Source organism: Camponotus floridanus, unplaced genomic scaffold (assembly GCF_003227725.1).
Source record: "Camponotus floridanus strain SB8 unplaced genomic scaffold, Cflo_v7.5 scaffold56, whole genome shotgun sequence".
NCBI lineage: Eukaryota > Metazoa > Arthropoda > Insecta > Hymenoptera > Formicidae > Camponotus > Camponotus floridanus.
This window is the reverse complement of record NW_020229725.1, coordinates 404,576-432,128: the sequence shown is the minus strand read 5'-3', so window position 1 is coordinate 432,128 and position 27,553 is coordinate 404,576. Positions and strand designations below refer to the sequence as shown.

Here is a 27,553-nt window from a genome sequence, read left to right as displayed (position 1 = left end):
TTTCTCGAAGATATTTTATTTATATCTAGTGTTGGAAAATTTGTAAATTATATATATTATGCGATTAATTTATTATCTTTTCTTCTCGATGTATATTTTTGATATTTAAAGAAAATATCTCTAGAAAAAAAATATCAGAATATTATAATGTGAAGTTAAACGAATAAGGACTCGTTCCAATATTTCAAAGCAGTATTACCACTATTAAGTAGATTTAGTAGATTTTCGTCGCAATTAATTGTGGATACGCGACGGGTGGATCGCTTCGTATTTTTCGGGATTGTGTTGTAAAAATTAATCTCTCGCGTGAAAAATCATCGTCATAAAATAAGGTATTAATCTGTGTAATACAAATGTTATTATATTTCAATACGACGATTTTGATATATCGATCATTTGCCTGTAAAATTCCATCTCGTGACTTATATATTTTACGCCATCTTTTTCTCGTCAAAGTATAACGGAAGTGAAATGTAGTGCACTAGATATGCTATATATATTTAACTCCATCAAGCCTTAATTACATTTTATCATTCTTATTAATAAACCAAGCTCTTTGAATCGCCATTAATTATTTTATATATTATTCTAACAAGCAATACAAGAATAAAGGCAAATTTTTAAAATCATTCTTTTTTATTTTTATATATATATAAAGCATAATGATGTCTCAAATCACAATATATATCTTTTTAACTCTCCCTCGTGTTGCTTCTGTCAAGTAATGATATATAATTACGCTTGTTAGCATAAAATTCTCAATATTTTACATAGAGCTAAATCTGTCGGTATACCTTTTTTTTACAATATTACCAACAATAGGTCGAGAATACTAACGCGGACGATAATATTTCGATACAGTGCATAAAGCGTAGGTGGATATATTAATGACAGACGGGAAACATAGATCGCAGCAGCGTTTCGGTAGCGGCTGGCGGGCGACGGAGTGGGGGGGAGATGCGTGCGCAGGCCAAGGTAAAGACGGCGGAGCGCGCGCGACGTCAGTGCGAGGAGGACCGTCGACGTGTGGGGTGCGCGTGAGTGCGAGCGAGAGTGATCGTGCGGGTAGAGCGGGGAGATCGGGACGAGGGCGAGCGTGCGCAGAGTCGCGGCGTGGTAGAGGAAAGGCGGTGAGTTTGTTTATCGCCTTGGTGAACGGTGAGAACAGTCAGTGTGCGATGCTACGCTCGGTGCGCTACACCCAGTGGTAGCGGGACGCGCGCGCGATCGGGTTCGCTATCGGGTAGGAAATTCGGGTCGCGTCTCTCTCTCTTCTCATCTACTTCCTCCTCTCTTTTTCTCTTCTCCGTTTTTTCGGATAATAAGCGCGAGTGCGAACTATATCGTTTTTCTTTTTGTCCGTCCTCTCGTCATCGGTAGCCTGATCGGTCCCTTCGTCAAGAGGCTTTCCAAGTCGATCGTGTGTCGCCGGAAGAGAAACATGTCACAGTGCAAACAGATAGAAGCCTCTTCCGTGATACGTCGTGCTTCGATCTGGTGACATTGCCGTGTCCTCTCGAGAGCTTGCGACGCATAACCTCTCCTTCCCCTGCGAGTCTGTCATCGACTGCGGAAGAACGGGCGTCTGTTACATCGGGTAAGTCTTGTATCTTGTGCATAGTCATCCCATGTTCGTGGAATCACCGGACGTGACATTAGTCGTTGTCCGATAATTCCTCTTTTAACTCTGTTTCTCGGAGCATTGAGCGTTTCATATGTCTAACATTATCGACGTATATTTAATATGCATCAGAAACAGCCACGCGTTCGATCAAGGACACTTTGGATATACCTTACGCAATTGGAGAGTTATATTTAAATTACACTTAAACTTTTTTGAATGTTTATATATTATTTTTTTCTTACACTTTTTTGAATATTTAAATAATCGTTTTTTAAATACGAGAAACGATAGATATATGTAAAGGAAAAAAGGAAATGTTTCTCGTTACTTCCGGTTTGTGATCGGGATATTATCTTAATCGCGACGTGTCACAATATCTGTCGACGTATCGTTGCTTCGTGTCTTCGTTTTCGTCAGCTGACACTCGACGCGTACTCCAACTACTCTGTCAAGACTTTCACCTCTACGCGCGCGCGCACGTGTTCGTCCTTCGCGATTTCTTGCCGCAGGAATCGTGCATATAGGACTCGAGGCAAATAAACGTTTTTAATCGGCGATCGCGTGTGTTCGTTCGAAATTTCTCTGCTCCGAAAGGTCATGAATAATGTACGTCTCTCATCTCTTTTGCTTTCGTTGAAAAGTCCAAGTCGACCTTGATCACGCTTTTAAGAATACGATGGTGAAATTCTGGCTCGCATTAATGCGGAGTTAATCACTCTTTCATTTTGGCGTAGCATCTCTTGTGAAATATATTTTTATTATTCTGTCATATATTTATTATCCTGTCATCATTTTTTATATAGAATTGCTTTTATTACAAAGAATAAATATTTTTAACTGCCATCTTTACATATATTACTTCAAAATTTCTCCTTCGTTTTAATATAATGTTGATTTCGATTAGTCAAACATTTTTTTGAAAACAATTAGAATAAAAAAAGAAAGTATATACATTTCGTAAACGTCATGTGGTATTTCTAACATTTGTTTAAAATTAGACGATACTTTACGTGATATAAATAAACTAATTTTTCTTTTAGTTTTCGCATATTTAGGGTTATATAAATGAAGGAATTATTTATATTATACTCGCGCTTCGCGATAGATTTCCTCGCGTGCGATAACATGTACATAATTATGTACATAAATTAAGATTCGACCGCGATGAACGTAACCTAATACACCATATATTATAAATTGAAACTGTAACAAATATTATATATACAAGATTATGCGCCTTGTAGCTATCTTGAACGTATTTTGACTATGGGATTTGATAAATTTACTAATTGATAAATTATCGCAAATAAAAATAATTAATGAACGTCGGCAATTTTTAGACGATATAATGATGGATTTTGCGCGTTCGTGGTGAGAAAAAACGCAAAAAAGGTTTTATTTACAAAGATTTCAATAATCTTTTTTCATCTTTTATAATAAATGCACGAAATGCAAGTACATCAATCCGTCAGTGAAGCAGCGAGAAAGCCACACCGCTGAAAAATCGTCATCGATGCCGTATGCATGAAACGTCGCGCACGAGAAATATCGCGCGTAGCGCGAGTTGAGTCACTGTCTCTCCACGCGACGTGTCGCGAAATATGCGGGCATTAGAGGAGTCGGCGAGCGAGCGCCCTTCTTTTCTCGGGTCTCTTAAGCCCGTTTTATACGATTCGCTGCAGAATTCACCGCGAATTTCTACTGAAACTTCATTCAAAAGATATTTTTATAAAAAAAAATTCCCTCTTTCTTTTTTTCTCTTCCATTGTTTGCGATTATATAAGCCATCAACAGGTGCAATAATACAATTATGTAAAATCTGTTCTCAATCTATTTTAAGGATGTTTTGATATGTATAATTCCAGCAAAGCTGAAAATCAATATTGACAAATATATCCACTTTTGTATTTTGAGCAAGAAATTGTGTGGAATATTATAATTTGATCTTGGCTACAGTGCAGAGATATATTTTTTAATATTTATTGCGTTTTTACTGAAATATTCCGAATTTTGTTAATCGAAATGATTAACTTTTGGCAGAGAATTTCCCCTTGTGACAGATACATGGCTAACTTTATTGAATTATATTTAATATCTTTTTAATCAGTTAGTACTTGTATAATATTATTTGACCAAATATTTCCTCTGTATCTAAACTTTTGCAATTTTTAAACAAATTCTGAATATTATTTTCATGTGTCTTTGTCATTTGAATCGACATGATTATGTTTCCCATAAGAACACATGTTAATTCGGTGCAAATTAAAATTCTTATAACTTGTGAACACTTTAGTGAATCGATTTAAAAATTGTACTGAAGATTCTAAACATATGTAAGGACATTCTGTACAATTTTCATTAAATTCTCAATATTTTGAAAATAGGTACAAAATATCCTTAAGAACATTAATAAGAATAATTATAATATGACTTAAGGATGTTTCGTACCTATTTCCAAAATATTGAGAATTTAATGAAAATTTTTGTATGTACAAATCCAGCAAAAAGTAGCTGAAAATCAATATTGACGAATATTCTCTTTGGTGCAAATTTTAAACAAATTCTGAATTATTTCCATGTGTTTTTGTCATTTGAATCGACGTGTTTCCCATAAGAACACATATCAATTCGACGCAAATTAAAATTCTTATAACTTGTGAACGCTTTAGTGAATCGATTTAAAAATTGTACTGAAGATTCTAAACATATGTAAGAACATTCTGTACAATTTTCATTAAATTCTCAATATTTTGAAAATAGGTACAAAATATCTTTAAGAAGATTAATAAGAATAATTATAATATGACTTAAGGTTAAGATGTTTCGTACCTATTTCCAAAATATTGAGAATTTAATGAAAATTTTTGTATGTACAAATCCAGCAAAAAGTAGCTGAAAATCAATATTGACGAATATCCTCTTTGGTGCAAATTTTAAACAAATTCTGAATTATTTCCATGTGTTTTTGTCATTTGAATCGACGTGTTTCCCATAAGAACACATGTCAATTCGGCGCAAATTAAAATTCTTATAACTTGTGAATGCTTTAGTGAATTGATTTAAAAATTGTACTAAAGATTCTAAACTATTCTATGTAAGGACATTCTGTACAATTTTCAATTCTCAATATTTTAAAAATATATACAAAACATCCTTAAAGATAAAATTTCTGAAAATAAAGATCTGATTTTTCTCTTGCGACTTTGAATCTGGAGAAATATAATTATTTCGAAAATTTTTCCGTCGCGCAAATACGGTTGCAAATTATTGCTCGTGTGAAAGAGGGTTTTCTATCTCGGTCGGCGGCGTCGTAAAGCCAGTCGCACGAATGAATTTGCAGCTCCGCTTTAATTCCGTCTTCTTAATTCGCGTGCGCGCGCCACGTACAACACGAACCGCGTTAACGTAACATCCCCGTCGTAACGCCGCTCGTAATACTGCGTAATTACGGCGCACGACAGAGTACACTCTCGCGCGATCCAACTCCTTCGTGATGTACACTCCGTTCCTTCCATCTTGACGCAACCGGGTCGCCACCACTCCCTCTCTTTTCTCTCATCTTTTTTTCACGGGGTTTTTTCACCGTACCCGGACGACTGTAACTTCAGTGGAAAATTGCGCGTGAGTGTCGAGAACAGTGAACACTCTTTTGCGTCTAATGTATCAAATAACCGCGAACAAAAATTTGCTCCGCGTTTTAATATTAAAAAAAATAGAATCTTAAAGTAGGGTTTTATTGAACGTGACTGAAATTTCCGTAACCGGAGGAAAATTCATTGTGAATATGAATTGTTGTTAAAAGCAAAAAATTATTAAAAATAAATGTGTATGTCTTAAATTCCTGGTTTTAAAAATAATGTTTTTTATATTATTTTTTGTTTAATTTTTACACGAAATGATTTTATCTTTAATATAGAAAATTTTAACAATTTAAAATTAGAGAGAATAGGTATTATCTTCTTGAAACATAACCAGTCACGCAAAATGATAACTCGCTACCAACCAATTTTCCAGCGCGATTGATTGTTCCAATTATTATTCAATATCGTTGCTTTAGATTGCGTGCAAAAATTGCGTTTCTGCGCCATAATTACATTGCTGTTTAGGCGAGCCATTAATTTATCTCTCTAGTGCGCGATATATATAAGTACCTGTTCGTTTCATCTGTGATTATAAACCAGAATCGGCACAAAGCATAGGCACATAGCGATCGATATACAATGCAATATTATAAGTGATAATCCGTGATAATCCTTTGAATCAATAGGACAATCCCTCGAACTATATCTGTTTGTAGCATATTTTTTTTAAAAACAGTGTGTGCGATTTATCTCAATTTTTTATATCTGATATGTGTAGAAATGCACACATGAAATAAATAAAATGTACAAAAAATTCCGTGACATATATAAAATATAAAATTTGAGGTAAACCGTATATATGACACTTTTATTTTTGAATAAATCGTATATTATAGATTTATGAAACATATATATGATATATCGATGCAAGTCAGCGTGGAAACATTAATTTATTATCATTAATTTATATAACTCGAATATGTTATTAAGATTTGTGATAGTGGTATAATTTATAATTTATCCCACAAAGGCTATTCTCATTTCTCATTAAACATTACATTAAAATATTTCTTCCTGCATTTAAAAATTTTTTTTATTCTACTTTTTATTATAAGCTAAGGAAATTTTTGTGTGTTTAATTTCAGCATAAGATTTAAATCCAACTACATTTAGCTCTAGTCAAGAAAAATATGATATCTTATTTTTAACATTGTATAAAAAGATTTTATTACAATTTAAAAATAATAAAATAAAGTATAAATAAAATATAAAATATATTATATTTATATTCATAAAATATACATATATAGTATAAAAAATAAAATGCGTATATAAATACAGAACGCGAATATCAACGTTGCATATATTATCATTTTACCGAGCAACTCAGAACACGCAATGTTAAAAATTGACATGTTTCTATGTAAAAATCGTTACACATGAAATAACACGAAAAAAAGAATCTGCTTTTTACGTCAGTCTATAATTACGTAATAATACACATTATATGCTAGGCCTTGTTCACATAGAACATGAACTCTCTTACATATTGCTAAAAGTTGCCAACTGGCAGAGATTTTATTTAATCGATATATGATATATTTACATAATCTGGAGAATATGGAGAATATCTATATAAAGTATACATAAAAATATATAATTTATAAAAAAAGTGTCTTTATACATGTTTATTATATTGTAAATATGCTGATTTATTCGAATTTTGATTACATTTTTAGAACGATGAATAAATTTTCTCTCATCTACATATGATCATTAATTTAATACATTGTATTAATTTTACATAAATTTTGAAAACATTTAAAACCGATATCTAATTCATATTTTACATTTATATTTTATATGCACACTGAGACTCTCAGTTGAAACTGTGAATGAATTTCAAGAGAAAAATATAGAGTTCAGTATCAGGCGAAGTAGTAAAATTTATTGCTGAAAGTGGAATATGAGTACGTACCTTTATGTCACATGCTATGACGGTTAGTTGCAATTAATTGTCTTATGCATGCACGATGCATTTCGCCACCTGTTTTCGAAAGCGTTTTTCAAAAAAAAAAAGCGGATACAAATTCATCTCGGACGAAATTCATTTTTACGCGGAAACGCGTATGTGAATGCACTCGTAATAGTTTTTGCATTTTTTTCCCTGAGTTCACCCTCAATTTTCCATGATTGGGCCCCATCCCATACGCGGTTATGCATATCGTTTGCGGCGAAATATTTATTCTGAAGTGCGCATTTTTGAGGGAATAAAAAATGCATCGCGAAAATACTGATATGCATGGATGATCTTAAACTATAAAATAATTATAAAATTTTTCTACACGATATAGAAAGTACGATATTATTATGTATAAAAAAGGCTGATTTCAACAAAGACAAACAAAAAAACCTCTATTAAGCTAGCAGGACCAAATTAGCAAAATCAAATCAAACCTATCAGATTATTTAGTACCTATTTTGTACTAATTTGTACCACTAATAATAATTTTGTACTCTGTGCAGTTTCAAAAAAAACCGTGACACTGCCACCTTAATATTAAGTCAGCAGGGCCACAATAAAAAAAAATTAAAAAATAAAATTAAGTACCGAATTATAACAGGCTGAATTTGTACTAATTTGTACCACTAATAATAATTTTGTATCTTGCGAAATTTCGAAAAAAACCGTGACACTGCTAGCTTAATATTAAGCCAGCAGAACCACAATATGAAAAAAAAAAACAAAAAAAGAAAATCAAGTACAGAAATATAGCAGACTGAATTTGTACTAATTTGTACCATCAAAAAAAACTTAATATATTCATCCCTTCGGCTTCAAACAACCTCCAATTGAAGTTCGCCTTATCAGTCTCAAGAATAAAGTACTCTACCCCATCGGCAGAATCAATCGCTACTTACACACTCGACGCGGCATAATTTGTACCACCAAAATATAAAATTTCAGATTTTGTACCCCAGCCGATTACTCAAAAATTACCCCCGACCCCGATCAGTCTCAAGAAATTGTGATAGAGTTAAGATTCTTTTCTCATGTCTTTCAATAAATTTAATTTGTTTCTAATATAAAAATTCGAAATTGTTGTTTTTACATTCCTAACCATTACTGTTATAATTTTATTGAGAAGTTAATATATGGGGTAACTGTATTTTAACGTGGATATTAATATGGTTCTTAGTTTCACGCATACATATATATGTTTAATTGATATTTGTATATATAGAATCATAAAAAAGAATAAATTCTCTTCCTAAATGTAATTTTAAAAAAGAACAGTTTAGTACAAAAAATGGAACTTTATATTTTTATAAAAATTGAAACTTTATATAGAGGTCGAAAATAGTTTTTGAGTAATCGGCTGGGGTACAAAATCTGAAATTTTATATTTTGGTGGTACAAATTATGCCGCGTCGAGCGTACAAGTAGCGATTGATTCTGCCGATGGGGTAGAGTACTTTATTCTTGAGACTGATCGGGGTCAAGGGTAGTTTTTGAGTAATCGGCTGGGGTACAAAATCTGAAATTTTATATTTTGGTGGTACAAATTATGCCGCGTCGAGTGTGTAAGTAGCGATTGATTCTGCCGATGGGGTAGAGTACTTTATTCTTGAGACTGATAAGGCGAACTTCAATTGGGGGTTGTTTGAAGCCGAAGGGATGAATATATTAAGTTTTTTTTGATGGTACAAATTAGTACAAATTCAGTCTGCTATATTTCTGTACTTGATTTTCTTTTTTTGTTTTTTTTTTTCATATTGTGGTTCTGCTGGCTTAATATTAAGCTAGCAGTGTCACGGTTTTTTTCGAAATTTCGCAAGATACAAAATTATTATTAGTGGTACAAATTAGTACAAATTCAGCCTGTTATAATTCGGTACTTGATTTTATTTTTTAATTTTTTTTTTATTGTGGCCCTGCTGACTTAATATTAAGGTGGCAGTGTCACGGTTTTTTTTGAAACTGCACAGAGTACAAAATTATTATTAGTGGTACAAATTAGTACAAAATAGGTACTAAATAATCTGATAGGTTTGATTTGATTTTGCTAATTTGGTCCTGCTAGCTTAATAAAGGTAACAAAAAAGAAGCATCGTTCTTCGAAATACAAAAGCAGAATTTTGCAATTTGCAATTTAGAAATTTGTATGTGGAAGAAAACCCAACATCTAATATGTATTAAAATATTTAAAAAATATGTAAACAATATTTTTATATTAATTTCTGTCTAATATGCTTAAACGAGTTTATACGATAGTCTTATCATTGTATTCTTATCATTGCGCGGCTTAACACAAATCTATGAAATATTAGACAGTAAATGATTCAGCCATCTGATTGTGGAAATGTAATATTAAGTATAATTTATCATAAGCACAATACATGCGGTCCACGAATTAATCACGAAAAATTTCATTTGATATCGCAAATATCGTTTAATATCACTGAATTGAAGTCTGGCTCGCGTGCCATTTATTTTCAGGAAACCGCACGCGACTCTTAACCTCTGCCATGAAAATGTCAATTACCATTATGTGCAGCTTGAACATCTCTGAAAAGATAATTCTAAAAAGAAAAACTTAACAGAAGATAATTCTAAAAAGAAAAACAGAAGATAATTCTAAAAAGAAAAACTTAACAGAAAAATAGAATACATTGAAAAATACATGTCTAAAAGTTTAAATATTATGCGCTAAAAATATATATTATAAACCATACATATATAATATAATCTATAATACAATATAAAAAAAATTGTAAGAATATAAAATTAAAGAAAAAAAGGGAGAAAAGTAAAATTGTAACCTTTATGTAACGGTTTATATAACTTTTAATTTTTATTCGAGAAATTATATAACGAGATATATATAAATTAAAAAAAAAATTCTATAAACAATATTGGAAATGATATTAAAAGTAGAAAAATAAAATTGCATAATTCATATATTTCATACGTTTGTTTTTCGATACGATTTTAATCACGATCTTTCTTAAATCCTTCATTGGACGCATAGAATTTCTTTGCATCCTGTTATTCATTTAATCCGCGCAGATCATCGGTAATTCTTTTTGCAGACGGACACGCATTCACGAATGGCAAAATTTCGCGACGAAAGAAATGCATACATCCGGATTTTATATATAACATTGCACTTGATATTCGTATCGCGGTTTCAGTCTTTGTGGCTTTTATCCCACACGGGTTACGTACGTGCGATACGATCCTTTTCGGTCGTTGCTCGTTTAAAGGGGGACGTTATTATATCGAGAAGCATAAAGATAAGAAGAGGGACGAAGGGGGCAACAATTGTATTATCCTTTTTTAACCTTCGACATTGTCGCCCGGAGAAATCCGGCCGGCGAGTTTTTACGAGCGACTTGAGAGAGTCGGAACGCTGAGAGATTACGAACGCTTAATTGTTGGAAAGCATTCTCCAACATTGTCGTTCGTCTCGACTTCCGTGGAATCCGAAGATGCAAGCGCGAAGACGCCTCTTTTAACTCTTTGTGCTCGACGAATAATTGTTGTAGCCCGATAATTAAATCCGGCTTTATTCTCAGCTTCGAAATAAATTTAAATATTACGAATAAAATACGAATTTTCCAAGATTTTTAATTAATTTCTTTTTTTTTTTTTTTTGGTACGTAATATTTCATTTCTACGGACATCAATTTACATTATAATATAATATATCGTACCTTTCTTATGTATTATTATTGATATAATTACATAATAAATTAAAAAATTATGTAACAATAAAATAATAATAAAAATAATAATAAAAAATTATATAATAACAAATAAATTAATTATATGTATAATAACATATTTCCCCCATATTTGCTATATTTTAATAACTTAATAAATATATTATAAATATTTAATAAATATAATATAAATAATAAATATTAATAAATATATTATAACTATATTATACTTAATAAATATATTATAAATATATTATAAATATTTTAATAACTTAAATAAATTAATTATATGTATAATAACATATTTCCCCCATATTTGCCATATTTTAATAACTTAAAATTATTTTACAATGTATAATATATGTTTAAATGATAAGCCAAGAAATATCGAACGCAAATACACATGATGTGCAATCTGTTTATTTCACTGCATTAAGTTTCAACTTTCCAGAGATTTTTAATTAATCGTTACTTAGTGTGCGCAAGAATTACATATTTCTTATTACATCGCGTATACGTGAAATGGAGCGATATCGCGAGAGGCGTTAACAGCTGAGCGATCCTGTTTTCGGGCGAGAAACTCCGTGTCGGTCTTGCTGACCGTATTTTCCCTGGTAAACGCAGCTATCCTTGCCTAGGAGCGCTTTATTGCTGACCTGTATTCACTCGGGATTTAACTTTTGCGAACATTAACACGGAAGCGAGCGCTCCAAAGTTTCATTGGGACGAGTTTATATTCTTCGTCGGCCTTCTCAAAGTACGCGGTCTTCGTAATTGCGGATGATAGTGTCGCGCAAGTGGTTTTCGCAATTTAAGTAGTACACGACAGAAGATATTGTCGTTTTCCTTTTGTGAATCGCGCTCAACTCGACCCAATTCTTCGTGTTTAATAAGGATATATACATATAAATATATCTGCGACATATTTAATCGCGAATTTTTTCCGCGCAGAATTTTTTTTCCCTCTTCAAGTACCGGCTGACGTTTGTAGAACACTCGATGTACTTAGTTCTTTATTTCTTTCAACTACGAAACTAAGAAACTAGATTTAATTTTATCCGTAAAGTTTTTTTTTTTAAATCTAACAATTAAACTTTTTATTAGTTTAAAAATCCGGGAGATAAACTGGAGTTTTTAATGAATTATCCGTACAATTTCAATAATCAAGTTGTCGATTATGTCGAAATTCTTCGAGCAAGTTTCACTTCTTTTCTTCACTTGTGATACATGAGTGATAGAAAGCGATCAAAAATACGCAGCTGCTAATTTATTTCGTTTTAACACCTACTTGATACGATTTAATATATAGAAGATATGAACGATTCAAAGAAGCAGATTTCTTGAAGCAGTTTTTCGTGTGCTAAAAATAGTACAGAGAATCTTGACGTCATCAAAGTTGGTCGCTACTTGTCGTTCAAACATCACGTGTTACGATCAGCTACTCGACATTGTCGTTTTTAAATGAATAGATTCATCTTGAAAGCATTTGAATCTTAAAATTCGACCTGTCAGAGTTTGCGAAAGTTTTGTCGAGTTCGCATTATCGAACAACGAATCATATAAAAATGGCATACATCGTGAGCGCCATAAATAGCAAGTCAGCGCTGTTATGTAAACTTAATGGAAATTCCTCTACTGAAAATATGCCAATTCCACAAATTTTTTTAAATATTAATATTTCATATGTGTGTTTTATATATATATATATATATATATATATATATATATATATAATTGAACAAGTAAAAATAAAATAATTAAAATAAAAATAATAAAATAAAACAAAAGTACAATATATTGAATAATAAAATTATAAAAAATAATAAAATAAAATACGAAACAAAAAATTTGTTAAAAAGTTTACATAGCTGTACAAATATAATATTTTTCTTTATATTTCATAAAATTTAAAATTTCCTTATATACTTGTTATACTTTTAAATTTATATAAAAATTTTTCGCGCATTTTGTTAAGGTTTATAAGAGAAAAATGATGAGAAAATTCTGCAATAATAAATAAAATTCAAAAGAGATTTTGCAATCAATTCAGCCTTTTGTGTTTGACTTATTTTTTTGCGTTGATAATGAAAATTGGTATTCGACGAACGCCTTCATTCATTGTTTATTTAAAATCAACGTCGAATAATGCATCTATTTGATATTCACTCATCTGGATGGTCCATAAATTGAAGCGGACGGCAAACGAATTTTTGCGCGATGAATTTTATTACGTTGACGTATGAAATTTTCATCTTGATATGTTCGCACGGTACTGCTCCGGGTGAATTATTCGTCAAGCATAAGGTCAAAAAATTCGTATATTAAATAAACTAGCTTCGTAATTTCTCCGATGTTCGGGATGACAGTTAATTTGATACCCGATTTTCTTTGGCGCAGCGAATTTACCAGTTCCAGTAGCATTTCATTTATTATCAAAGCGAGCTATCTGACATGGCTCGCATCAAAGGCGTCTCATTTTACGTTTGGGTCTTAATGAGTTAAGGTGAACGGACGTATACATGTAATGTTCGTGTTCATTCGCTGTATCTCGCTATACTCACTTTGAGAATATTCACTACTCGCTGAGAATAGACAGTAAATGATAAGATCGACGCACAAGATGCGACGGTGTAACGCGTTATTATTACTCTAAACAAGTAAAGAACCGATCTGAGAGATGAATTTTCCCTAAATAATTTGGTCTACATCTCCGAGATGTTTTAGCTCGCCGCTAAGAGAGTTTGCATTTTTCCGGCATTAATCATTGATCCTCGTTTTCGCGAATTTGCATTCGACGAAACTTGCAGTAGATGAAATGCAGTAAACGAAATTCGAAGTTTTTACCTAATTTCCGGATTTACAATCACTACTCGATTAATTAGCATTTGATCCGCTGTTAAATTTAAATCACACATTTGATTGATGCTATTACGAGCAAATAAATGCAAATCATTGTAATTTTTTCTGCAAACTGCAATCTTTTCTTATGATTGTAATTGTTTCGAGTAAATAATGATTAGTGAATAGAGAATAATTAATAAAAGTAGATGACGTTAACTAATTAGAATTAGACACTAGGGCAATTGCGAACGAGGATTTTTAAATGATTAATAAATTAATATTTATCGCATAATTGTGTATTATATCGATTTTCACGATAACAATGTTTATATTTGACTGAAGATATAATACATGATTAATATTTAATTTACATAATGCAAGATTTTTTACCTCACAAAATTGGTTGCATCTCATTTATTTGCAACAGTGAAATTTGTTACTCGATAATTGTGTCAATTTGGATCAAATTGTATGGTTTAAATATTTTTAAAGCATTTTTTATTTCTTAAATTATAACGCACATAAATCATATCCGCTAAGTGTTTCAGCTTATTTCTCGATTAACTATTACAAGCGGTAACGGTTTCGTGAGAGAGTCCGATTAACTTTAAACTCGACTCATGTTCGGCTTTTCGCTCATTTCGTCTTAACTATCGACAGTGCCTTGGAAACAAACTTCTCTTTTTGCCTTACTAGTCTACCAGTTACTTATCGAACTTCAGCTACTATAAACTATATAGCTTACAATCGAATTTTGATCGGAACATTTTGCCACGCGTTTCACCAAGTTCCGTTTTAATTTTTCCCCTTACTCTTGACGATTTCAATTCGATAACAGCCGTTACGAATTCGAAATTATTCTTAGTTTATACACTGATAAAAAATTATAATTGAAATTATAGTTAAATTTTACAGTAAAATGCACACTATTATATATGCTTGGCGCCTTAAGATACTAATAATAATATACTAATAATATACTAATAAATCATAGAATAAGATACTAATAATATATTAATATGTTAATAATATACTAATAAATCATAGAATAAGATACTAATAATAATATACTAATAATATACTAATAAATCATAATTTCATTATTATTCATAGTATCTTAAGGCGCCAAGCATATATAATAGTGCATTTTACTGTAAAAAATATAGTTGATATAACATGAAAATACAGTTCGTAAAGTCATAATATCCATTTCATGTAATCATATGGTTATGCTATACGTAGTGTTCCGAAATTCACTATCAGTATTGAAAATCTGTAATACATGTTAGATATATTACAGATTTTTAATATGCGTAGCACCAAGTCGTTTAAAAGTTTTTTCGCGTCTATAATTTCAAATAATCTGTTTAATATTCTGAATCCTAACAAGAAATCCAGATTATTAAATAAATTATTTTAAATTCAGTTTGTCTGAAATTAAACTGATAAACAGTGACATGTCAGAAAGAGGATCCTCACATGCATACAATCCGAGAACCTGGCGTGTGAGTAGCATCCTCTTTCTTGCACTACTGCCAAGAGGAAAAAAATATACTTTATATCTTACGCGTTTAATACTAGTCCTTTATATACTTTTTATGATAAATATTGAATACGAGAAAAGTTAAGAGTAGTGCGCGTAACGGCAAGCGAAGAAACATGTGCCACATACAATCATTCCAAATAATAAGTTTGATGTTGTTAAATGTGCTATTCATCAGGTTCCACGTACTATTTCGATATAGCTGTTATTATATTTTTTTTCATTTATTACTACTATATTAATATCTAAACGAAAGATAATAATATAGTAATATTTATCATTATTAATGTTACAACGACTATATGAATAGTAAAATTATATGTATCATTCCTTTCTTTCATTTTTTACTTATATGATATTTGAAATTATTATAAATTATAGTAAAAAGTTTGATTGTTTCTCGGTACCATATATAGTTTATATTACCAATATTATAGTAAAATTTAACTACAAAAATGAGTATCCGAACTATAATTTTTTTACCATGCAATTATAATCAATTTTATCATCGATTTTTTTATCAGTCTAATTTCGTCCAAAATTATAGCACAAACTTTCTTTATAAATTCCGCGAGCTTCTCCCTGAAACGGGAAAGAACATAATCACCCCTCTGCTTGTCGTTACGTCACCTCGAATGAAATATCCAAAATGGATGTATGAAACTTTATTAATTTACCACAAATAGGGAAAATGAACGATAGAATCCGTCATTGTAATGACATTTATTAGGCGGTTAACCGAGGATCACCGGGAACGCGCGTATGCAAGTTTAATTGCGTTGTGTTATGCGACGGTCGCATCCGCACCGTCATAATCATTTTATCACGTCGATACATTTTGTTACAATATAATACGTTTATTTGTACGCGTCGCGCTAAATGAATAAGTATGCCGCACTCGGCTATTTGCAAAACAATTGCGTCACCGTACGCCGTCGTTTCGCAAAAACAAAGGATTCGGTTATTAAATAACACGCGGGTTTTTGGTTTCCTACCTCTTCCTTTCTCTCGCTCGAGGAACGAGAGAGAATGAGAATACTTTTAACAACGCGCGCGAAGAAGAGGAAGAGGGAGGGAGTTTGCAAACATTCGCGTGCACGCCCATGGCGAAACATTGTGATGCAAATCCGTGGAGCGCACGTCAAGAAGCAGGAAAAACGAACCTATCCCCCCCCCCACCTCGTCCCCTCCTCCCCCGCTTCTCGGTGACAATTAATATCGCACAACGCTCGGCGCCCGCAAGAATTCCCACCGCGTCCTTCCGACTTGGCGCGCGTGACGCGAATACACACCGGCTATAACCTGTGGTTTTCCTCGTCTTTGTGTTGCAGGATAAGAGGATAAGACTAGCCCCGGCACCGCCGTCTCGCTGACAACGAGGACGACGACGAGCGAAACTTGCAGCACCGTCTTCATCCCGTGACACGACTTCATCCGTCAGCCCTCGTCGCGTTCGTCTTTCCCCGAGGCCGGCGAATCCTCGCGGAAATAAAGTGCGCGCATCCGATGCGAGACTCGCGAGTTGCGTCGAGAAACGTGATCGATCGATCGCGTGAGATCGCCCGCTCGATCGTAAATTAAATCGCGAGATTCGTTGTACGCGCGACACGTGCTTTCTAACGTCCCGAAACGTCAGTCGCGACGTCACGCGCTCCATCAGTGTCGGATAATATCGTCCGCGACGATTATAGGACCCGTCGTCGTCACTCGTCGTCGACGACATGATCTTCAGGGTGACGTTGTTGATTGTGTGCGCGCTGCTGGCCGGCGCGAGATCCGAACCGAGACCACGGCAGCGACCAGTGCCAATCTATTCGAATCAGTTCGCCGTTTACGTGCCCAGCGGACCGGAGACTGCGGATGAGATCGCTCAGGAGCACGGATTCGACAACCATGGACAGGTAAGTGGGCCACTTTTTTCGTACCAAGAGAGCGAAATCGAGAACGTCGAGCTCTAAAGAAAGTTTTTCTATATATATATATATATATATATATATATATATATATATATATATATATAATATATAGATAATATCTAATATATATATATATATATATATATATATATATATATATATATATATATTAGAGGGAGAAGATTGTTACAAATCTAATGATAATTTTGTCATCAAATTTTCATATAAAATTCAAGGTCCTTTCCTTTTCTTCAAAATGGAAAATAATTTATGCATCATGGTTTAGAAAAAAATTAGTCGACAAAAGTTATATAACATTTATCAAGTACACTGAGAAAAAAATCTGGTTGGATTAATTAGAATTCTGGTAGATTTAACCAGTATGTTTGTTGAAAAATGGACGAACCAAAATTCTTGTAGGAATTACCAGATGAATCTGATTAATTTCTTCCTGTTAAATTTACCAAATTTCTTGTTAATAATACTAAATTCACCAGCACTAAATCGTTTAAAATTTTTTCCATCTGATTTCAAAAGTCTGTTTAATATTCTGAATTCCAACAAGATTATTGCATAAATTCAATCCAGATTATTGAATAAATTATTTTAAATTCAGTTTGTTAGAAATTAAACTGCTAAACAGTGCACTGAGAAAAAAATCTGGTATTAATTAGAATTCTGGTAGATTTAAGTTCTGGTAGATTCTAGTATGTCTGTTGGAAAATGGACGAACCAAAATTCTTGTAGGAATTATCAGATGATTCTGATTAATTTCTTCCTCTTGAATTTATCAAATTTTCTGGTTAATAATACTAAACTCGCCAGCACCAAGTCGTCTAAAATTTTGTTCATCTAATCTCAAAAATCTGTTGAATATTTTGAATTCCAGCAAAGAAGCTAATGCAACAATGCTAATGCAAGTTAATGCAACAAGAAATTTTATAGATTAAATAAAAAAACATTAACCAAATTCTTATAATAAAATCTATTAAACGTTTTAGTTATAAAAAATCGAGTCTGATCATGATAACTAGAAATTCTTGTTTGATTTAACCATAAGGTCTTTAATCATATACGTCTTGTTGGTACACTCAAACGATTTTTCTCAGTGCACAATAATCAGTAAAGGCATTTTTTATCAACTTTTAATTATCTCAATACTATATTATGGAATCTATATGAAATGATATAATTCTGTGTGTATGCTATATTTAATTTCTTGAGAAATTTATAAAATTAGAAACTGATATAAAAAAATGAAATCAAAAAAGTGAAGACAGAATTTTAATAAACAGATTAAATAAAAGTGAAAATCGTTTAACTTAATTAAAGTTAACAATAAAGTTAAACGAGGTAAAAAGTATAACAGCTTTCTTTGCTGCATAATATCCAGAAAATACTAACCAAATCCTTATAGTAAAATCTATGAAACATTCTAGTTATAAAAAATCGAATTTTATCGTGATAACTAGAAATTCTTGTTTGATTTAACCAAAATGCCTTCACTCATATACGTCTTGTTGGTACAATCAAATGATTTTTCTCAGTGTACTTTTAAATGTTTAAGATTCTTAAGAAATGCAAGAATTTATCGGTCAAAAAGAGAGAGTGTATTGTCGAAATTTTCAAACTTCTTGAAAGACAAAATTGTCTATAGAGCGACGAGCTTCTCAAGTGCAATTTGAGATTTCTCGAGTATTCTTGCACTTTGCAAGATTACTAGGACTAGCTTCTGACAACGCATGTTCGTCCCTTACGTCGAATCAGATATTGACGTTTACCCGTACCGTCGTCGATGATGAGATTAGATGCTCCGTTACGGTCGATGCTGCACCGTCGTGCTGCGAGGTCAAGGGACGGGGAAAGGGTGTCGATCATGTCGAACGGGTTAGAGGAAGGAGGCAGGCAGGGAATGCGATCTAACGAGACAGATTGGATGGAGCTATTGCCGGAGGGTTCTCTAACGCGGTTTATACTAGAAATGGCTATGCGATGTAGAATGTTCCTCGCAGATCGTTTAAGGTGACGATAATATAACATGCCAAACAATCATGAATTGAGATTAATTCACGAGACAATTGTTAATTTATTTTCATTCACACATTTTACGCTACCGTCATTTACTAGGAATGACTAGTTAAAATGGATTAACGCCAGTTATTTCATATATATTTAGATAAATTATCCTTTTTACATCCTTTTACTAGCTTTTTAATGAAAATTAATATTAATGATATTTTGAAATGCCATGATGCTACTATTAAAATTTCATAAATTATACCGAAAACTGCTAGATTTTCCGAGTATAAAAAATGATTGAAATTAAATAGATTGATCAAAGTTTAAAATATGCGAAAAAGAAGATCATTATAATCTTTAGATATTTATCGCGCGATAAGATCGATTTTAAATTGAACCAGATCACGTGGGCGAAACTTTGATTGGTAGAGTGTTTGGAAACACTATATATATATGATACATTTGCCTCGCGTGTCGACAACGGCGTGTCGATTGGTGCCTAACGAATGCGACTCCGATTACAACATGAGAGACAGAGACAGAGAGAGAGAGAGTGAGATTGTTAGCGCGTTTCGTTTCGCACAACTGGAATATCCCGTTGTCTATCGGAGGATACGGGAAGTATGCCCGGTTCATTGCTTGATAAGGCGCTTGATAAATATCGTACCGTCATTCCCAAAGTCGTATATCGCGGTCAGGCAACGGTGTATGCGCGACAGAAACATCGCACGCTAAATACTCATTTATACAGCCCGATTGCACGCTAAGCACTCGTTCATATTGCTCGATATATTACCGCAAGGACGGAAATATATGACCGATATATACGGAGTGTTTCGAAATTTCTGCGCATAATCAAGCTTATTTGATGCGATTTTTTCTCAACCAAAAAATTTCTTTTTCTTCCATAATTTCACAATATTCTTATTACTTTAATAATAAAGAACCTTAAATTAAAGAGAAAACTTTAAGAGAAACTTTAAATTAAGAGAAAAAAGACGATGAAAATCAAGAAACGCTTTTTATTTTTTTAATTTTTAATATCTTGCAAAATTATTACTGAGATTTTATGCGTTTATGTCGAGAAAAGAAATTTCCTTGATCAGAAATCTTGTTATATTGAAGATGAATTCAAATGTCGAATCATCCGCGTGTATTGAAATATGCACATTGTTTTTGTGTGATGCAACGTTTCGGTTATGTCACATTTAAAATGCAAAAACGCAATCGTTATCCACGTTTTTTAAAATATCATGCAAATCACGTAATTGTGTGTCCACGTCGGGATCAACGCAGCGCGATATAAAATATTTCCTATGCGAAATGCTATAGCCACACAGGTTTTCTCGTCAAAACCAGATCTCCATCAAGATTTTCGATATTCAAGTGATTTGTAGCTACTTGATAGAATATTGGTTACGGCATTAATTAACGATCAAATAATTATATAATTATTCGCGCTGCAATAAAAATTATACAATAAAAACAATATTCTTAATAGTAAATATTTTAATTATGCAATTAATACGACAAATTTATAATAATAAATATAATATATTATTATCGAAAATTTTTCTTTTGTATCGAAAGCGATTATTTCTGGAAATAACAATTTTAATTATATTTATGTTATAAAGTATTTCAGTTTTTTAATGCTTTTTATCAAAAGATTAATCGCAATAAAAATTATCTAATAAAAACAATATTTTTAATAGTAAATATTTTATTTATGCAATTAATGTGTAATTAATATGATTAATATGATAAATTTATATAAATATAATGTAAATATAATATATAAATATAATATATTATTATCGAAAATTTTCTCTTTGTATCGAAAGCGACTATTTCTTATTCTGGAAATAACAATTTTAATTATATTTATGTTATAAAGCATTTTAATTTTTTAATGCTTTTTATCAAGAGGTTAATCGCGACAAAAATTTGTACGATCTAATTTAACCGTCGATGTTCAATTGCAAATACATGTAAATTATCACAGTCATTTTTTCCTTTTATATATTCACGCTTTCTCGCGTTTTCCTAGTTACGAATAATAAAGCTTTTACTTCCGTTTGTGTCAAAAGAATCGAGAGATTACGCTTCGCTGTCTTTGCGCTTTAACATACTGGTGTAACGAAGATCTTTGATAGATTTCACAACGTGCTTGTAAAATTTAATTTCTTCCAGTGAAGGCGCGAATAATTGAACCGAGTCAAATGTCGTTTGCAAAAGGGAGCAAGTTTCGTTACAGGAACAATTATGCCGATCCTTTTAATGATATTCCCGCTCTCGATAAACGACAAAGAGCGAGTGTCCTTATGTCGAATACATATCTGAACGAATACCTCTGGATGTGAAATTTTTCGGATTGCGATAATGTGAAAGTTACGAGAGAAGGAATTTAAGTTCTAAAAATACAAAGATGAAATACAGAGTAGTAGAACGCATCTTTTCGTCACAGCTTATCGCATCTGTAGACGACAGAGAATTATACAATCTTCGTGCAACCGGTTTTTGTGAGGAAAACTATTTGGATGTTAAAACAAATAATGACTAAACAGTGGAAAAATTTGCCTTTGCTAATTAATGTAGGGAAATGTCAGGAATATATAAAGATTGAGTTTCTAATCAAATACTTTTTGTGATAATTTATTGCGAAACGATCATATATATTTAAGATTGCAAATCTTTTCGACATTTAACGTCCAGCATATTAACATATATCTTGTTAGTCGACGAGCACCATGTCAGTTTGTAAAACAGGTTTCAGAAATACTGCTCGTCTCGAAAAATTAGAAGACTCGTCAGAGAGTGGTAAAAATGTTGTCACAAGCAGAAGAGACAGCGCTTTACAAAAGCATTTTTCAGATTTTTGCAAACACTTTGCGCATAGCTCTTTAAATTACTTCTTTCTAATACGGTACGAAAATAATTATCCCAGACTCTCAGACGTGTAAAGTCTCGTAAGCGACATTGTTCTTCCGTGTAATCTTATTTACGCAGCACAAGCAAACGCATATCTCTCTTGTTGGTTCCACCTGGAGCACCATTCACGCGACATACACGTCCAGGGTGCTGTTACTATCCGTAGATAACGGTCGACGTTTCATATCTCCCCCCTTTCCCTTCCCTCTTACTTCCTCCGATATTCGTGCACTGAGGAAAAAATGATCTTGAAATAAAAAAATTTTAGTTAACTCAAGAAAGCTATTTATTCGATGGGTACTAATCACGTATTTACTTGTGTTCAAAACGTCTGTTTGCTTAAGTTAAATATTTATTTACATATGCTTAAAAAAATATAATTTTTAATTAAATATTTTTATATTTTAATTTTACAAAATATTTATTAAAATGCATGTTTTATTCGCAGAAATTTTAAATTTTTTAATTAAAAAAAAATAATATATTTAACTAAATAAATTATAGTATATATTTTACGAAAATAGTATTTGAATATAAAAAATATATAAATGAAAATAATGTACTTAATGTAACGTGCATATTTAATTAAAATTAAATATTTTTGCTTATGAAATAAACGATTTCTTGCATTTAAAAGTTTTAAGAAAACAAATTTATATGATTTAAAAAAATTTTTTCCTCAGTATAGTAACTTTAGGGGGCGACGAGAAGCGAGGGTTGAAAAAGACGGGAAGCAGAGGAGACGGAGACAAGAGGAATGACGGAACGATCGTTATGCATCCAGTGTGCATCGGTGAATGGCTCTGCGCGAGACTCCGGTAATAAACTTTTATCTCACGACACGTATACATATTCGCGTTCTCCTATTTCTTTCTTTTTTTTTTTTATTCCACTTGCGCCCCCTCATCGCCCTGGAACGCGAAACCGACCGGTTGGATTGGCGCAGGGGGGTTGATAGCAGAGGGGGAGGGAGGGTGGAAGCGCGTCGCGCGCGAGCGAGCGAGCGGTGAAAAGAGGGGCTTCGCCATCCCGTACGTCATTCCCCGACGAGATAAAAACTTTAGCGCTCGTTGTTGGAAAAATGTGGCCACCGCGCGCACAGGTAGGTGGGAGAGGGGGGGCGACGGGTGGAAAAGCCGCGGTGGAAAATCGCTGTGGAAACTACCACGGCTCCGAAAACGGACGTGTCGTGTGTCGCGCGGCGGAAGCGGCGCGTTTCGCGCACAGAGCGACTCTTTTTTTTTTTCTTTTTTCTTTTTTTTAATGTCACATTAGAGCGCAGCCATTATGACTTACGGTTGAGTTTCTCGGACGATTTCTTGGAAGGAGCGGAAAATGCGCGGAAGGTCTGAATTTCCGACGAGATATTATAAATTGTTGCGAGAAAGCGTTAAATTCCGAATAGCAGGAATAAGTAATTCGACGATATTCGATTTAATTGTAATATAATTAATTGAATATTAATGAAGAGTTTTCGTATTGGTTCTGCATTGAAATACCTAATAATCAATTTATTTAAAAATGTATAAATTTAATTAGTTAAATGAAAATTGTTGAAAATTGTTTTAATCAATTTTTTGCATTAAAAAGTCTACAATTAATTTAAAAACTGAATGAACAACTATTCAACTTGTCGTATAATGGACATTTACATTACTTTTGTGTTTTTTGAGGGAAAAGTCACTCTTGATGAAGAATATTATTTTTATTGTAGCTTATTTATATTCATTAAAATTATTTGTAATATTTAGACGATCTGGTCCTTGATATTATTAATTATGAATACGAGAAAACAAGCTGATTAATCGATTTTTTTTTTAGAAACTCGCTTTAAACTTTAGCACTCTAAAATATTATTTGTCACGCGATGTAAGACTGAATAAAGAAAGTACCTAGTCAAAGTATTTTAACTTGGTGACGCGTCATTTGAGTTAACAAGCAGAAAGAAATTTACCGAACTATGCCGCTATTGTGTGACAAAATGTTAAACTCGCGTTCGACGATCGCTTCGCGTAGTCTCATAATATTCGCCGCGTTTGACAAGGGTAGTAGGGCAAGAGGGGTAAGTATGCAAATTCGCGAAATCCGGCCATTATGTAAAGCGAGGAGAGGTTGGTGGGTTATTTTACGGAACGTATCGGGGAGACGTTGAAAAATCACGCAAATATACTGCGCTAAATATCTAGCTAAAATAATTAATTGACGGGAAAATAATTCAAATCCTACCTTTCTCCGCACGAAAAGTATAAAGTTCTTTTTTTTTTTTCAAAAATGCAGCTATTCTTCTATTATAATTCTTTGCTATACGGCAACTGTAATGAGAGAAGAGCGAAAATATCGAAAAACCGAGAAATCTCGAATTTTTCAATTTTTTAAGATCATTAGTGTCAGGAGTTATTGCTGGGTGGAATGCGTGAGATTCTACCGGATTGGCACGATTTCGCAGACAAATAAGTTTATAACAACGAACTCGATAAATTGGAGTCCGTGAAATTTCGCGCATAAGAGCGTTAACAAAGTTACGCCTCGTTTCCTACTTCGGTAATAAGTTTCGTCCAACTCAGTCAAATCGCGTGTTCTATATAATGTATACAGGGTAGGTCATTTTAATCTACGCATTGAAATATCCATGAAATATCTCAAAATCCATGAGTTTAAGACAAAAATGTTTCAGACAAAAGTTGTACGGCTTGAAGGGGGACGTAAGATGGTGCCATTAGTTTGAGCTTGAAGAGACATCTGAAGATCACGTGAAAGTCTTCTCCAATTTTTTAAACGGGACACCCTACATACTTTTACATATTCGTGTAGCTTGCCTCAAGAGCTTTCCAAAACACTATAATAAAGTATTTTTTCATTGAGTGCTTTCCGAGTTATGAGGCTTGAAATAATTTTTCAATTTTACATGAACTATAAAATATCTAGTAAAATATTCATTTTTTTATTATCTTACCTTAATACTTTTATGTACGAAATAATGAGAAGAATCAATTGGTGTAAAGAAAATACACAGTTTTAAGAAAAATATGTAATTGTTAATTGCAAATTACATATTTCTTCTTCGGAACAATTATGTGTTTTCTTTACACCGATTGATTCCTCTCATTATTTTGTACATAAAAGTATTAAGGTAATCGAAAAATGAATATTTTACTAAATATTTTATAGTTTATGTAAAATTAAGATATTATTTTAAGCCTCATAACTCGAAAAGTACTCAATGAAAAAATACCTTATTATAGTGTTTTAGAAAGGTCTTGAGGAAAGCTACAAGAATATGCAAAAGTATATAGGGTGTCTCATTTAAAAAGTTGGAGGGGATCTTCACGTGACTTTCAGGTGACTCTTTAAAGTCAAACTAATGGCACCATTTTACGTCCCCCTTCAAGCCATACAACTTTTATCTGAAACATTTTTGTCTTAAACTCATGGATTTTGAGATATTTCGGTGCGTAAATTGAAATGGCCTACCCTGTATATGCCTCTCTCTCTCTCTCTCTCTCTCTCTCTCTCTCTCTCTCTCTCTCTCTCTCTCTCGAGTTATCTGTCAGATACACACACAGACGAGTTATCTGCAACTCGGACATTACGATGAAGGGATGCGAGGCCCGGCGGGGGTGGCCTGAAATTAAAACGAAATCGATTCGATCGACGCGAATGTTACAAGTCGAATGTGCGGGGATCGAGTTTGACGTGGCGCTCGAATTAAGCCAATTGATTATCCTTCCGCTGCGGGCGGACCTTCTAGTCTCTGTAATCGCGGCTATCAAATTTCCCGCTATATACGTTACGTTACGTTGCGTTACGTTTTGCAAGCGAGCGAGAGCGAGAGCGCGCGCGTGCTCAGGGATTTCACCGGAATTTACGGCGGGTTAGTAACGCGATTACTCTTCCCTGTTCTGCGGCTAGCATATCACGAGCGTCCAACTCTCCCTCTTCCTCCCTCTCTCTTTCTCCCCCCTCCCTTCCGCCCCCTCCTCCCCTCCCCCTAAAAATTAAGCACAGTACCTGAATCTTGTATTGCGATTTTCTGTCAACCGTGAATTTCCTCGCTACCATCGTCACGTTCAATGTCAAAGTTGCGTATTTTTCTATTTGCTCGTTTTATGAAAATTTGTATGAAGAGTTTGTAGAAAAATCCTTTGTAGAAAAACTTGATTTCCCATCGCAATTGGATAAATTGCTCTCTCGAGTCGAGGAGTGCGTGAAAACAATAATAAATGTATTTCAATCGCATTTCATGCTGTTCCGAATTAATATCTATGCGAATAATACTAAGTATTTATTTGACATAATTTTTAATTAATTTATTAATCTTTATTTTTTTTTTTTTTTTAATAATTGTAACATAGCGTCACAATTAATTTTGGAACTTTAATTCTCTACTTTTGTTTCTTCCTCGAATTAACAGAAATTATGCGATTTCATTCTATAATGTAACAAAAATTTATATGTTCCACTGTGTAAGATGTGTACTCACGTTCTCAACTGCTGACACTTAATTAGAAAGTAAGCTTCCGGCCCTTATTTGACAAAAAAAGTCCTCGCATTAGATTCTCTAGAGGAAAATGGAACACGCGACTCGCGCGAGAAATGGGGCCACGCCATTGACACGCGTTATTATATAATCGCGATATCAAATTGCCAGTGGTATCAATCGTTTCGCAAGACAGGCAATTAAGCTTGTCAGAATTGACTGTCGATCGGTAACGCGATTATTTTCTTTTGCTCTCTTGCAATCCACGTCTCTCTTGAGCGTATCACGATCACATGATGCTATAAGCGATACGACGGTTATGATCTTAATATATATATACGATTTTCCGATCGACGACGGTAGATATATCGCGCAAAGGCAGCCGCACTCGTCTGCTCGAGAAATGTTCGCTGCGGCATTAAAGGTGATGCCATTTACGGCGAAAGGATTTCGCATACGCCCGAGATTTTCCCACGTGTATAATTGTACTAGAAACATATATGTCAGTTCACGGAACGCTTCACGATGCTCCTGTCACGTTTGTTTTTACACATTTCTAATTATAGTAACAAAAACAACATACGAAAGATTATATAAAAATTAATTGATATGGAAAATATGTTTGTTAACATTTATTTAATAAATTCCTACCTTAAAATTTAGAGCAAAAGAAAAGAAAAATTGGGAGAAAAGGCGTTTTAATTTTATTGCATATAATAATTTAATTTTTTTATATAATAATTTAATTTTTTTTTATATAATAATTTAATTTTTTTTATATAATAATTTAATTTTTTTTATATAACATTTCTAGAGGTGTGATAAATCCTTTCTTATAACATTTCGAGCAGAAATGATCAAATTTGTCTTAAACTTGACTTCCCTCTATGTCCG

General features: G+C 33.0%; 1 long non-coding RNA gene across 1 annotated transcript; it reads left to right on the top strand.

Moving 5' to 3' along the window:
* Positions 1-238: 238 nt before the first annotated feature.
* On the top strand, positions 239-17,023 carry LOC105257497. The gene is made up of 3 exons (XR_889673.3): positions 239-332; positions 823-1,597; positions 16,648-17,023. It is a non-coding gene; the product is annotated as an uncharacterized LOC105257497 (long non-coding RNA).
* Positions 17,024-27,553: the final 10,530 nt, after the last annotated feature.